We start from the raw sequence: 15488 nt of genomic DNA on the forward strand, positions 1-15488 counted from the left end.
GTTCTTCGACTTCATTGGAACTACAGAGAGAGAGAATGTAGTTTGTGCGACCTATATGCTAAGAAAAGATGTCCGCATCTGGTGGGATGCAGCCAAGAAAGGGCATAATGTTGTCGAGATGGAATGGCCAAAGTTTTTGACCTTGTTCAATGGCAAGTACTTTAGTAAGGTAGTTATCAAGCACAAAGTGAATGAGTTCACTAATCTAAAGTGGGGAACATCGAGCATGCAGGACTACGTTCGAAAATTTGACCAGTTGTCTAGGTTCGCAAACAACCAGGTGAATACTGAAGAAAATAAGACCTGGAGTTTTATGAAAGGCCTGCACAGAGACATTGCCAGTTGTGTAGACACTAGTAGAACAGGCCCGGAGACGTGTGCCGAAGCTGTGGAACGGGCTCTTCGCCAAGATTCTTGGGCCGTGTCAGACAAGCCAGAACAACAGAAGAACGAAGACAAGAGGTACACTCCCAACAACCCCGAACAGTTTCAGTCTAATAAAAATGGCCCAAGGGGAAAGTTCAACCTGAGGTTCGGCTAGAACTCGGGGAGAACAAACAATCCAGGAGGCATAAGGCCAATTTTTGGGGTAAATAACAAAAGAAAAGGGGGACCTCCCAATCAGGCAATGGCTAGTCCCAACAAACAGCCAAGAAATGAGTTTAAACAATGGCCACTGTGCAACAAGTTTAACCGACGCCATCATGCGGGTGTGGGGTATGTTATAACTGTGGAAATTCAGAGCACTTTGCTAAAGAGTGTCGAATGCCAGCCAAGGGCAACAGAAATGACTAGCAAAAACAAATTGGAGCTCTGCCTCGAGTTTATGCGCTTACGCAAAGTGACAAAGGAGTTGGACCATCTGATATGGTGTTAGGTCAGATTTTTATCGCCCAAACCTCAGCAGATGCATTAATGGATACTGGTGCATTGCATTCTCTTGTATCTGCATCCTTGTGGAAAAATTAAAAAGAAGGCCTGAGCCTATGCCTATAATTTGTGGGGTATCCTATCCTTCAAGAGAGGATATGTTGGTGCGGACATGGGTTAGAGCCGTACCAGTTTGGATTGAAGGCTGTGAGCTTACGGTGGATCTGTTAGACTTGGACCTACATGAATACAATGTCATATTTGGGATGGATTGGTTAACCAGATATGGAGTCGTTATCGATTGCAAGCGCAGAAAAGTGGTCACCACCCCAGCGAGAGAAGAACCATTCGAGTTCAAGGGTACGTCAAGAGAAAAGAAATGCCCCATGATTTATGCGATGAAGGCGAGAAAAATATTGAGTGATGGATGCATCAGTTTTCTGGCAAACATAGTGGATAAGGATAAAGAGACGGGTCAAAAACCTTCTGATGTACCGGTTGTACGGAAGTTTCCCGATGCATTTCCTGAAGATCTCCCAGGGACTCCACCAGACCGAGAGATCGTGTTTGAGATAGAGCTAATTTCAGGAACTGCGCCTATCTCAAAGACTCCTTACAGGATGGCGCCAGCTAAACTCAAGGAGTTGCAATCGCAACTACAAGAGTTACTGGACAAGAAGTTCATAATTCCAAGCCATTCTCCATGGGGAGCCCCAATCTTATTCGTGAAGAAGAAAGATGGCTTGATGAGAAAGTGCATATACTATCAGGAGCTGAACAAAGTGACGATCAAGAACTGATATCCATTGCCCAAGAGTGACGATCTCTTCTATCAACTACAAGGAGTGTCATTATTTTCCAAAATAGACCTACGATCAGTCTATCAGCAGCTCAAGGTTAAGGAGACGGATATACCAAAGACGGCCTTCAGAACGTGCTGCGGTCACTACGAGTTCTTAGTGAAGTCCTTTGGACTAACCAATGCGCCTGCATCATTCATGGATCTCATGAATCACGTATTTCGCGAGTATTCGGATAAGTTTGTCGCCATGTTCATTGAAGATATTCTAATACACTCGAAAAGCCAAGAAGAGCATGCAACGCATCTGGGACTGGTCCTTTAGAGTCTGCATGATGAAAAGCTTTATGCTAAGTTTTCAAAATGCAGATTCTTGCTAGAGAAAGTTAGTTTTCTGGGCATAGTGTCGGGAGACGAAATTTTGGTAGATCCTATCAAGATAGTGTAACGTCTTGTGTTTCGGGTATCTTGAAACGACTCGGGTCGAGATTTTTTTCCCCGAGTTAAGAATATTATTTTAAATAATATTTTATTTGTTTTGAATTTATTTCCATGAGTTATTGCTAGCCAAATTATGAATTTTGTGTTTAGACTTTCGATCTTGGCCCGACACAAAAACCCTGATCAGGAAAAAATCTCGGAAAATAAAATGAAAAACTATGGAAAATATATTTTGGGCATAAAATACATTCATAAAATTAAAGTTTGGTCAAAAAATAATAAACCTAAGGGAAAATGGAAATTTTAGGACATTTTGTGTTAAATGCTAAATTTTACCAAATTGGAGAATTTTATTCCATAAATGTGCCTTAGGTTAAATTTTATTGTGTTATTAATTAAATTAAATGTGAGAGACATTTAATTTAATTATTATGTGCTAAGTTTTGTTTTTAAAACTAATAAGAGTGAAAAATGTTATAGGAAGTCAAATTGGATTTTTCTTCTTAGGAAATATTTATTGACATTAATAAAAAAAAATAATTACATACATAAATAGAAAGAGGTGGCCGGCCATGTGAGATTTTAAATGGTGTGAACAAAATTAATTAAGTTTTAAATCTCATTTTAAATATTATGGTTAATGGCAAGTGGATAGTAAAACACTCAGGTGTTTTAGGATATTTTAGAGTAGTCTAAACCCTTCTAACCCCCCCAAATCCTAACCCCTCTCTCTCACAATCACTCTCATCTTTTTTTAAAACTCTCTCTCAAGTTTTCTCTCCATCTTCAACCTCAAGAACACTAAGAAGGCTTGGAATCCTAAGCTTTGGTCTAGGAAGGGTTTCCCTAAGTTAAAGTTTCAAAAAACTTGACTTTGTAAAGTTTTTAACCATAGGTCTTTCAAAATCTAGCTATCTATGTTGTTGGGGGGAGTTGGTTAAGATATTGAAAGAGTTTTCAAGGACTCAAAGCTAGTAGGAACATCAAAAACCTAGAGCAAGAACAACAAGAGGTAAAAAGTTTACTTTTTATGGTTGTTATTCTATGGTTTTTATTTTTAAGCATTATTTTGTATATTTAATACTTAAAGCTTCTTATTGGTGATGTAATAAGGCTATGGTAGTTTCTCAATAATTTTTATGATGCTCGTGTGTTGATTTAAGAAAATAGGGACCAAATTCCCCAATTGTTTTGGTGAGAACCCTAAAACAAAATACAAGTTTTGAGCTGTGACTTCCAAGGGGTCAAGCATCCACTGTATATTTATTTTGTAAAATTTAATTCTACTTTGATTTTTTTGAGATTGAGTACATAAAATTGAGCTTTTGAAACACTAAAAAATGTTTAAAAATGAGTGAGTTATGCTATTTCAATATTTAGGTAAAAAAACAGTTTTTTCGTATTTTTAATTTCGGGACCAAGTTTGGACAGCCACTGTATAGGGAAAATGAACGCAGTTTTTTCTAAAATTTGGGAGACATATTCTTGGCATAACATAGTATTCCACTATAAAATTTGGTAACAAAATACTGAATGGTTTAAAATTTATTGTTGACCCTGATTTTGGTCAACGACACGGAGTCTAGAAAACGACAGGAAAATGATATAGAGCTTGAAAATAATCTAATGGAAAGATAAAGAACACAGAGATTTATAGTGGTTCGGCCCCAGTGATTGGTAATGACCTACGTCCACTTAATACAATTATTAATATTGAGCTCCAAAGGTGTGATCAAAGAACTAGGGTTCCTGAGTTTCTTGTGTATTTATAGGCTCAGGAAGAGTTACATGAATTAGGAAATAATATCTATCCTTAATGATCGGATCTGCAGGTCATAATGAAGAGATATTCTCGGATATCATCACAACTGTACAGATCTTTACATAAATAAACAAAATATACGACCAAGCTAGTCGTATATAAAACTTGATCTTTTCGTGTGGAAATCATGTTGGTCGATAGGTGAGCCGTATCTCTGCTACGTGTCCGCCACGTGTCAAAAATCCTTGCCATGTCATCAGCAGCTGATTTATGGATAAACATTTGCCTCCCAAGTTTATTTATTACGACCAACAATAAGTAAACTTAGGAAAATAACTTTTCGTATGCCCCACAAAATCTGTCAGAGCCTCTCGTGCAATCTTGAAAATTGTGACCTAATCACGTCCAATCATGCCTTTTCAGTTTTCAAGAAACCATTCTGTCGGCTGTTACACTCCCCCATGCCTTGAAAAAGGTAACTCATGATTACTCCTTTTCGACACACCTCAGTTTCTATAAATAATCCCCACATTCTTCTTTTAACTCTTTACACGCTATCATTTTGCCAAGAACTCCCAAGAACTATATTCCAGAGCCCAAAACTCCAAAGTTTCTAGTCGCTTTGCTAAGGATCTTTCGCTTGAAAACCCAAAGCTACTCCTTTTTATGATCTCCAATCTTCATTCAGGTAAGTTTTCTTCGACGTTTAACCCTCTGAGATTCCATGCATGCTGCTTCTGTGCTCTAAAACTTTTTGTGTTCTTGGGTAGAAATTTGTGAAGATTTTGTATATACCATTTGATGCTTGATAGGGTGGTGTAGTTTTTCTCTGTAAAAGTTAGGAATCAGTTTGATAGTCTGGATCATGGGTTTAGGGCGTAAAATCGAAGTAAAAATTCGATTTTTAGGCTAGAACTGGGTTTTTCCCGCCCCTTTGGAGTTGAAAAAGCTTTTTTCAGAAAAACTTTTTACTTTCACTTTTTGATCCGTTTTTCAAACTGCTCGCATAAAACTTAGTGTTTCGATTAGAATGCTGCTGGTCGATAGACGCGAGCAACGTTATTCCAACTTTTAACATAAGCTCCCAGGCTGTGCGTCTTATCTCCTCCTTTGTCTGTTTGCAGTTTATATGCAAGACCCGTGGGGAGGAGAAAGACCCATCAACGACGATCTGCTAGCTCAACTGCTCGAGGACGAAGAACAACCCTCGACATTGATACCCGATATTCCCTTTTCTCGTATTAATCCAAACACTTCCCCAGTCTTGACCCAAAACATGGCTCGCACAAAAACCAAGGCTCAGAAAATAAAAACCTCCGACACTTCCCATCAGCCTGCTACTACGGCTGATGCTCCCTCGACCAGTGGTCGAGATGAAATTGCTCCCGACCCAAACATCCAAAGACATGCCTGCCCTCGAAACGCTATTTAGCCGGATGTTGAGTGGTATGTAGTCTCTGAAAGTAGGGTGACGGTCAAAATGATCACCAACTACTTAAGGAAATATGGTCTTCTAGGGGTGACCCTAGTCAAACCCAACCCAGACCAAAGGGCTAATCTGCCTGGAGGCGTCTATAGCGCCTGGTCACAGTTTCATATTGAGGCAGGGGCCACCTTGCCTCTTCACCCATTCTTTCAGGGGGTGGCCAACTATTTTGGAGTTTCCCCCTTTCAAATAACCCCGAATGGATATAGGATGCTTGCTGCACTTTATATCCTGTATAGCCAGAAAAAATGGCTCGTGCCATCGCCTCATCAGGTCAACTACCTGTTCGACCTCAAATCTAACCCCAACCATGAAGGCACGGGGTTCTTCCACCTTTGTCATCAGGAAACTGGGCACACTTTCCTGACTGACACGACCCATATCTCAAACATGGGGAGGTACTATCAAGATTACTTCCTTACGGCTGACCTGGTTGCGGACAACCTAGCTTTCACATGAGGAGGTAAAATTTTCGTACCACTAGCTGACTTCTTCACATAGATTTTTCCTCCACATTGTCTTAAACTTTTGATGTCTTCCAAGCCCGTGGCTGCAACCAAACCCAACTCTGGGAATGGAGTCGAGATCGGCACTCTTAGCCAGCATGTCAGATGCTAAAAAGAGTGTCAAGAATCTGGTTACAGAGGCTAACCTTAGGTTGGCTGGCCTCTGGACCCCTCAATCGGATACGAGGGGGCCTTCAACAGGGAGTGCTCGCGCTGAAGAGGAACCCGAGCAGCAACCTCAAGCATCTCCTCCATGGAGGAGGCCGACTGGGGTCACGATCAGGGAACCTGCTAGCACTCCTTGAGCAGAGAGGCCCTCGGCCCCCTTAGGGAAAGGAAAGCAGAAGGCCACCGAGCCTATCGACCTTTCTGACGATTTGTCGGATGACAATTGTATAGTAATTTCGCTTTTAAACAATTTTCCAATTCCCTGTCATCTATTCGATAGGGACAGCAATTTTAAATATGCCCCACACTTAGGGCCAGACTTCTTCGTGTCAAACAATGAGTGTAAGACTAGTAGAGTCTGTAGTGTAGCGACCAGTAATAATAGCTCGGGTATTGGACCTTGCAATCCTTTTTTTTTTTTTGTTTCTTTTTCTGATGTGATGTGTTTGACTATTCATGCTATCTCACTGTTTGACTTTGTTCTTGTTTTTCAGGCATGGACTTGCAACGCCCCAACTCCAGAGACCGCTACAGTGCGCATTGCAAATAGTGCTAAACTCGCTAATCGAGTCATTTGGCCCTAAATGTGTAACTAAGTATGATTAGCGGTTTTGGGATTAAAAATTTTGGTTAAGATATAACATTTCACTAGAACGTTTACTATATACATTGGGATCCCAAAAATATAATTTCTGAGTCTATTACAAGAGAATATTTACAACAGGCCGTTCTAAGCGGCAAGACAGGGTTTATCCCTAGTTCCCCTTTCAAACCTTGCCCAAGTGTTGGTCGAGCAGCTGCATATGTACACATAATCACCTAAGCTCTCTAACTCAAGGATGGTCCAGCTTCCTTTTGCCTTTACCTGCACCACAAAGCACCCGTGAGCCGAAGCCCAGCAAGAAAACTCATATGCTCATGAACAGTCATATCCTGATAACAAATCATATCTGGCATGCCTAGCAAACACAGCTTTATTCAAGCATGCAACTGAATTCAAACCAATGCTAGGGTACCCAGGATAAGAAATCCTGCCCTTCTGATTGGAGGACTATCAAGTCAATCCTAATCAGATGAGTGTCTCAACACTTGAGGTTCTGGTAAACCATGCTGAGTGACTGACAAGCACGTCACTGTGGGGCCGATGCCCATAGTCATGTGACATAACGGTCACGGGGCTCGCTATCCCTAGCTCTAAATGGCTAGCCCTTGGCTAGACAAGCGCTTGGGGCCAGTGCCCATAGCCATGCATATGATGATCAAAATGATCATACAGAGCTCATAGCTCTGATCAGATGAGTGAATATCACTTGAAGTTCTAGTAAACCATACTGAGTGACTGACAAACAAGTCACTAGGGCCTTAGTGCCCATAGCCGTGTAACGACACCATTACCTAGGCTTTCCAGCAATGGCTCTTATCAGATGAGTGACTGCCAAGCACGTCACTGTGGGGCCAGTGCCCATAGCCATGTGACTTAACAGTCACGGGGCTCGCTGGCCCTGGCTCTAAATGACTAGCCTTTGGCTAGATAAGCACTTGTTTATACTTATCGAACTTAGGGTCCGTCCTCCATTAATGCTCTTTGAGTCATTCAATGCAGAAGGTCGATTTGATCTAATCGACATGGCTTGTGTGGAGCACACTAAGGCCATCCTGACTAGTGAGTTAGCGCAATGTGACCAGTGCCCAGTACCACTGCCGAACTTGACTAGTGAGTCACAGCTTCACAGTTGATACTAACACCTTTGCCAAATCTGACTAATTAGTCAGTACCATCAACAAGTAAGCAATGCTATCAATGTGTATCATATGTCAATTATCCAAAAGTAGGGCATTCAACATGCTTACCTAACAGTTGCCAGCATAAGCATGATCGTGCACAAACACTGAGACTCAAGCTCTGACCAATCCCATGTTCATCATTCATGGCATGCCCTAATCACATGTTTCTCGTGCATCACATGCAGCACATTTAACCAACCAGCATGCCTCAATAATAATCATATGCAAGTGGGAAAAATTGCCAAGCATTCATTATGCTATCAATGTTTACATTTAAACATCCAACATGCATCATAAATAGCCATTTATGTCACACATAGGGTGCAGTTTTCTTACCTTGGATCCAAGCACAGGTTACCAACAAATGAGCCACAAGCACGATCCTGATTCCAAGCCTCAGTGATAACCTAGTCACAACCACAAATGGTGATCCAATGAGTTCAAGTTCTAAAACCAATCCTTGAACTAAAACTTCACCTCCAAGACATCAATCCTCACTAATCCGGGTAGTAGGAATGATCCTGAGGCCTAAAACCATGTTCCCGTGGTCAAAACACCCAAACGGGCTCAAAGGCCTGCCTGAGCCGCGGCCCTGGAACCTTGAGCTGCGGCCCCCAGCACAACCAGAGGCAAGCGCCACGGCGCCCAACACTAAGGGTCGCGGCGCCCAGCAAGAGCAAAATAGGGCACCTGCTTCATCGAGCAAGGGCCGCGGCGCCCAAGAACAAGGTCGCGGCCCAACTTCGGGGCAGCCATTTTTCTTCATTTTTAACCCTGTAAAACCTCCCAAAAACATGTCTAAACATTCCCAAATCATCAAATCAAAGTTCCCAAACTCCCCAATGGTCCAAAACCACCAAAACCCGAGGCTCAAACGAACTAAAAACTCAACGATTCACAAAATCTAATTCAAGCTTAAAACCTTTTAAAAAAACTTAAAACTTAAACTTGAATTACCTCCGATTGAGTTGTTTCCAACTAAATCCTCCGGATAATAAGCTTCTAATTCTCCTTAGGATTGCTATGCCTCGATCCTCGCTTGATTCCGAGTCCTAGAACTCAAGTTATCTTCGAAAACGCGAAAAGGGAACTTTTAGGGAGAGAGAACGTATAGAACGCTCTTTTTATTTTCTTAAAAGGTTACTTCAAGCTTAAGTTGCTTCCAATAAAACCTAATGCTCGGGGACCCGAAAACACCCCCGGGGACATTATAGTCAAAACTTCCAGAATTTCCCCCTGGTCTTACTAACTCCCAATTTATCACCAAATATTAATTCCCATTACCCAATAACCCAGTAATGCTCTAAATACCCCTTGACTTACTCCAAGTCAAGCTTAAATCCCGTTGTGACTTTACCACTAGCTTACCTCCTAGGATCGTCTTGTGTTGTGTAACCCTGGCATAACCAAACAATAATAAAGCACCACGCCCATTTCACATATATGCCAAAAATGCCCGAAATGGCCAAAATATGAAAATCACCCAATTAATCACAAATGGGTTCACATGCATATTTAATACACCTAAACATGCATATTATCATTAAATAGCGTAATAAATCAATTATGGCCCTCCCGGCCTCCTAATCAAGGTCCTCAACCTTATTAGGAAATTTGGGGCATTACAGGACTCCACCAACGTATTCGATCTTTACAGCACTCCAGAGGCTGTTGCTGCCTCTCCAAGCAAAAAGAAAACTAGTAAGAGACATACTGGGGAGAGCAGTAAAGAGCCTCAGGCGAAGAAGGCCAGGAACACAGGCCCTTCGGAGGACGAGCCCTCTGCAACCACGACGCCGCCTTCTCCCCAAGAACAGCAGGCTCCATCTACTACAGCCGGGTCGACTCCTTCTCTCGATGCCCCATCTGACCAACCTCAGCAGGAGGATCCCGCCTCTACTGGGAACTTAATGGTTGGTCGCGCCTTTAACCTGGTTAAGGAAAGGGTCACCAAAATCGCGAAGCACAAACGCTGCTGAGAGGCAATGGCGGATACAGAGACGATGGGTGTTGACCCAATCCTGAACCGAGCCCTGAATGAGTTCACTAGTGTAAGTTATCTCCTTTTGTGAAATCAGGTCTTCGTTAATTTACTGTTCGTCCAATTTTTTTTGTTCTGACTGGAGGCCATGATAACCCTCACTACTAGCCGCATCTTCCTGGGCGCTGTCACCAAGCAGGCCAGGACCTCGAACCACTGGCACGAGGACGAACTCAAAGCTGTTGAGGCCAGACATGCTGATCAGCTGGCGGCAGTGACTGCGGAAAAGGCCCAATTGGATAAGGAGTTGGAGGAGAAGCTGAAGTCTCTGGAAAAAGCCCGCGAGTAGAGGGACCAATACAAGGAGTCCAACCGCTCTAACTACAAAGTGGCTAAGCAGCTTGAGCTAGACTTGATCGCGAGCAGGCAAGAAACCAGAGATTTGGAGGATCGAGTTAAGGACTTGGAGAAGACCAATGCTGCCAACTTAGAGAGGTACAAAAATGTCACCCTGGGGTGTTTCTACGATTTCTGGAAGCACAATCAGGGTGCCAACTTTGACTACCTTCCTGAGAATGCGAGGGAAGCTGAGCTGGCTCGCTGTGCGGCTCAGCTGGCTGAAGAAGAAGGATCGAGGGTCCCTGCTTCCCTTGAAATCTCGCTGGCTGCCGGGATGGAGGGTGCAGACAACGAAGCTGTCGACCAGAATCCTCCGCAAGATCCTCCAGCTCCTCAAGCTCCTTAGTCTTTTCTTTTTTAACTACACGACCTACGGGTCGTGATGTAAAGACAATATAATTTTTCTTTGGTTTTGCTGCATGGGCAGCCCTTACTTTTATTTTGAACAATTACATCCAAGCAATTGCTGCTCGCGGTGTAAAAGGATCGCTTTGATATTATAATATATTTGCATATTATAACATCTATTTGTTTGCATGACCGAACTTAGCATAGCACTTTGATCTGATTTAACAAAATATCAAAATTTTGAAAAATACTGTAAGTTCCCTAGCATGCTTTCACTTATTTTGCTCATGTGTTTACATACCTTTTAACGATATGCTTTGCTTACTTGTACCTTGTATGCCCCCAAGTGATCAGGGAGCTTTAGGTCCTTGGTCACTTGCCTTGACTAGAACCTTCCCGAATGTTACTGCTTGTAGCAATGCGATTAGAATTATAATACAGCAAAACAACACACGTAATGAGCAAATACTTGTAATAAATACAATAGTTGGCAAGAAATGACTGGCTGAGCACAGTCCCTTTTATTCTCGTAGTAAATGGACTAAACATGTCTTTACGAGGGATCAATAAGATCTTACACAAAACTTGTAAAAAGTAAAATTTATACAAGCCAATTCTTTAAGAAGAATTGTTTATTGATAATATTTGCGCAGGTGTTCTCCATTCCAATATCGAGGATCAAGATCTCCATTTAAGCGTGCAAGTTTATAAGTACCTGGGTGAAGGACTTCATCAATCTGGTAAGGCCCTTCCCAATTTGGCCTGAGTGCTCCAGCAGCTTGGTCGCGGGTGTTAAGAAAAACTCTTCGAAGCACAAGGTCTCCAACATTGAATTTTCTTTCTCGCACTTTGGAGTTGAAATACCGGGCGACCTTCTGCTGGTATGCAGCTACTCGGAGCTGGGCATGTTCACGCCTTTCAGCAATCGAGTCCAAGGATTCCATCAGGAGCTGGCTGTTAAAATCCTGGTCGTATGTTAATCTGCGGTGAAAGGGTGGATCCAACTCAATAGGCAACATGGCCTCATACCCGTATGCCAAGGAAAACGGGGTATGACCTGTTGCTGTTTGGTGAGAAGTTTTGTACGACCAGAGGACTTCAGGCAACTGCTCTAGCCACACTCCCTTAGCTTCTTCAAGTCTTTTCTTCAGTGTATCCTTCAGCGTTTTGTTAACTGCCTCGACTTGCCCGTTTTCCTGGGGATGAGCGACTGAAGAAATTTTTTTGATAATATCGTGACGTTTGCAGAAATCTGTGAATAGATCACTGTCGAACTAGGTGTGGTTATCCGAGACTATCTTTTTTGGTAATCCATAGCGACAGATGATGTTTTTGACTACAAAGTCAAGTACTTTCTTTGTCGTTATGGTCGCGAGTGGCTCAGCTTCGGCCCATTTGGTGAAGTAGTCGATGGCAACCACTGCGTACTTTACACCACCTTTCCCCGTAGGCAAAGATCTGATTAGATCTATTCCCCAAACCGCAAAGGGCCATGGACTCTGCATTTGCTTTAACTCATTGGGAGCGGCTCGCGGGATTTTGGAAAACCTTTGACACTTGTCACATTTTTGCACGAACTCCATGGAGTCTTCATTCATTGTTGGCCAGAAATATCCCTACCTTAGGATCTTTTTCGACAGGCTTTGCCCCCAGCGTGGTCCCCGCAAAAGACTTCGTGTACCTCCTTCATTAACTCTTTGGCTTTCTCCTTTGTAATACATCTTAGGAGTGGCAGTGAGTATCCCCTTCGGTACAGAATTCCATCGACCAGGATATACCTAACAGCTTTCCGCTGAAGGGTCCTAGCTTTGTTCTGATAGGCGACCATCTTTAATCCTCGCACTTGATACTCTCCCAAGATTTGATTCACGACTAACTAAGAATCACTATACACGTCAAGTGCTTTTATGTTCATATCCTTGGCTAACCGCAGTCCAGCGAACAGTGCTTCATATTCATCCTCATTGTTAGAGGCAGTGAAGTCAAATCTTATTGCATAGTGAAATCGATGCCCTTCCGGTGTTATCAATATCACCCTTGCTCCTGCGTGGGATTCGTTATATGAACCGTCTGTGAAAAATTTCCACGAGGGTGCTTGGATTTGACATTCGGGTTCGCTAGGCTCCTCGATCTGCTCGCCACCCGCGGGCTCTATGAACTCGGCGATGAAGTCAACTAAGGCTTGTCCCTTTATCGTTGTTCGCGGCAGGTAAGATATATCGAACTGCCCGAGTTCAACTGCCCACTTTAGTAATCTTCCGGCAGCCTCTGGCTTTTGCAGAACTTTCAAAAGAGGCTGGTCGGTCAATACCGTAATCGGATGGGCTTGGAAGTAAGGTCGCAGCTTCCCAGAGGCCAATACTAAGTAGTAGGCTAACCTTTCAATGGGGGGATATCTCAATTCTGCTCCGATCAGGCTTTTGCTTACGTAATAGACAGCCTTCTGCACACCTTCTTCTTCTCTCACCAGAACAGCACTAGCAGCGTAATCCATGATTGCCAGGTAGATGAACAAAGTCTCTTTATCGACTGATTTTGACAGGATGGGTGGCTGTGCCATATGCGTTTTTAGTGCTTGAAAGGCCTGTTCGCACTCAACTCTCCATTCAAATTTCTTATTGCCTCTGAGTAGATTGAAAAATTGGACGCACTTGTCCGTTGATTTTGAAATAAATCTACTAAGAGTGGCAATTCTCCCAGTCAGACTTTGGACATCCTTAATCTTCACTGGAAACTTCATCTCGATCAGGGCTTTTATCTTCTCGAGATTAGCTTCAATTCCTCTTGAGTTAACTATGAATCCCAAGAACTTCCCTGATCCAACTCCGACGAAACATTTAAGGGGATTTAGCTTCATCCTATATTTATTAAGGACGTTGAAGCATTCCTGAAAATCCCTTACATGTCCTTCTGCCTTCTTCGACTTAACCAGTATGTCGTCGACGTAAACCTCCATGTTTGCCCCGATCAGCTCCTTAAACATGTGGTTGACGAGTCTCTGGTAAGTCGCACCAGCATTTGAAACCAAAGGGCATCACTTTGTAACAGTAGAGCCCTGTATCGATTCGAAAGCTAGTGTGATCCTCATCAGGGGAATGCATACTAATCTGATTATACCCAGAGTATGCATCCATGAATGAGAGGTTCTTGTGTCCTGCAGTGGCATCGACCAGCTGGTTGATCCTTAGGAGTGGGAAACAGTCTTTGGGGCAGGCTTTATTGAGGTCTGTAAAATCCACGCACGTACGCCACTTGCCATTCAGCTTGGGCACGAGTACGGGATTGGAGACCCACGATGGATAAAACGCCACCCTGATGAACCCATTCTCCTTCAGCTTCTCGACTTCTTCCTTCAAAGCTTTCGATCGGTCTTTGTCGAGCAGCCTTCTTTTCTGTTGCACTGGTTCCTCTTTAAGAACTCTACCAATCCATGTTTTGTTGTTGTCTCTAAGTTTTAACTGACTTTCACAACTCTGGTCGGATTTCCTTCATCGAGTTGGACCTCTTCAAGGTCCTCGATAGGCCCTACTTCTTCTTCGAAATCCCCAAAGCGAGGATCTAAGTCTCTATCCTCACTTTGGGCAACGCCCTATTTGGTGAGATTATCACCTGAGCGGGCTTGAACGTCAGATGCCATTTGCAACTCTTTTCCAGCGGCATCCCTCAATACACCCTTTTTTTCCTTGGTGATCGAGGCATTGTAGCATTCTCTCGCCTCCCGCTGGTTTCCCAGCACGCATCCTACTCCTGCGTCTGTTAGGAATTTCATGGCGAGGTGCCATACAGAAGTGGCGGCTCAAAGGTCAACCAGAATTGGTCTCCCTATCACGGCATTATACTCCGAAGGATAATCAACCACTATAAAAGTAGTGAGTAATGTCCTGTTAGCAGGTGCAGTACCTACTGTAAATGGGAGTCTAATTAACCCTACTGGGGCGAGCCCCTCTCCGAAAAAACCATAAATGGTTTGGTTGCATGGCTCTAGGTCCATGATGGACAATTTCATCCTTTCCAGCGAGGACTTATATAGGATGTTGACCGAATTTCCTGTATCGACCAACACCCTCTTCACCATCATATTTTCAATTTGGACATCCACGACCAGCGGATCAGAGTGTGGAATCGCACATTGTGGGCGTCGTCGTCAGAGATGGTGATCGACTCCTCCTCTATTCGAGCCTTTTTGGGTGCATGATCCTCGACACTCATCATCTCGATGTCCTGGTCGTGGCGTAGGGTTCGAGCGTATCGTCTCCTCGCTTTTCCACTGTCTCCTGCAAGATGCGGGCCTCCACAGATGGTGAGTAGGGTACCTGCCTCGGGAGCTGGCTGTAAAGGTGGCGAGCACTGGCGTGCATGCGCTGACTCGTTGCCACCTTGAGCCTCTCGCTGAGAACCTCCCGCAGCTCGTACATGTCGTCTTAAGTGTCCCTATCTTATCAGGAACTCAATCTCATCCTTTAGCTAGTTACACTCATTGGTGTCGTGCCCGTAGTCGTTATGGTAACGACAGAACTTTGTTGAATCTCTCTTGGAGATATCTTTTCTTATAGGCGCGGGTCGTTTGTAGGGCACGCTTGAGCTGGTCACTTGAAAAACCTCAGCTCGGCTTTCGACAAGGGCGGTGTAATTTGTGAATTTCGGTTCATAACGATTATTTTTGGGACGCTTACTCTCGGAGGTCAAGGGTTCGCCATTCGCCCGCTTTCCAACATTTTCACCGTTGCCATTCCCGTTGCCTTTGCCGTTGCCATTGGGCTTAGACCCATTGGCAGCTTTGACGGGTTCTTCTTTGGGCCCCTTATCCTTTGCTGGCGATTTGCCTTCGTTGACAATCGCATCTTCGAGCTTGTTGTACCGATCAGCTCGATCTAAAAACACCTGGGTAGTGTTAACCCCATGCTTCCTTAGGCTACTCCAGAGAGGAGAATGGCGCCTAACCC

This window comes from Humulus lupulus, chromosome X (genome assembly GCF_963169125.1).
Source record: "Humulus lupulus chromosome X, drHumLupu1.1, whole genome shotgun sequence".
Taxonomy (NCBI): Eukaryota; Viridiplantae; Streptophyta; class Magnoliopsida; order Rosales; family Cannabaceae; genus Humulus; species Humulus lupulus.